Genomic DNA, 466 nt, shown 5'->3' with positions numbered 1-466 from the left:
CTGGACGGAGGATGGAGAGGAGAGCGTGCACCCGGGCTGCGTGGCCACATTGCCCGAGCTCCCTTCCCTGAGGGCTGCGTGGGTCCCGGCACATGGTGCTCCCACCCCGGCCAAACCATCAGGTGGTGTTGCAGAAAAGCCCAAAGGTTTCCTCGGCGCCTGGGTTCAAACCCCAGGGCTCAGCCCCAGCGAAGGAGACGCGAGCACAGGGCGGGAGCAGGGGAGCCCCCTCCCCGGGCAGTCTGTTTGCACCAGGGGGGCAAAGGGAAGGCCAGATCCTGCCCCGGGTGTGGGCAGCTAGCCCAGGGCAGGGATGGTACTGAGCTCTGGGGGTCTCAGCTGGAGGAGAGAGGGAAAAGATGCCACGGAGCAGCTCAGGGAGCCCCAAGGGGACCCAATCTCCCGGTGCAGCGAGTGCGGCAGGTCTCAGCCCAGCCCGGCTGCGCGGTACCTTTTGTCCTCCTCC

The sequence above is a fragment of the Egretta garzetta genome, unplaced genomic scaffold, assembly GCF_000687185.1.
Source record: "Egretta garzetta isolate BGI_Z169 unplaced genomic scaffold, ASM68718v1 scaffold243, whole genome shotgun sequence".
Taxonomy (NCBI): Eukaryota; Metazoa; Chordata; class Aves; order Pelecaniformes; family Ardeidae; genus Egretta; species Egretta garzetta.
The sequence above is the reverse complement of the archived record's forward strand: the minus strand, read 5'-3'. Positions refer to the sequence as shown.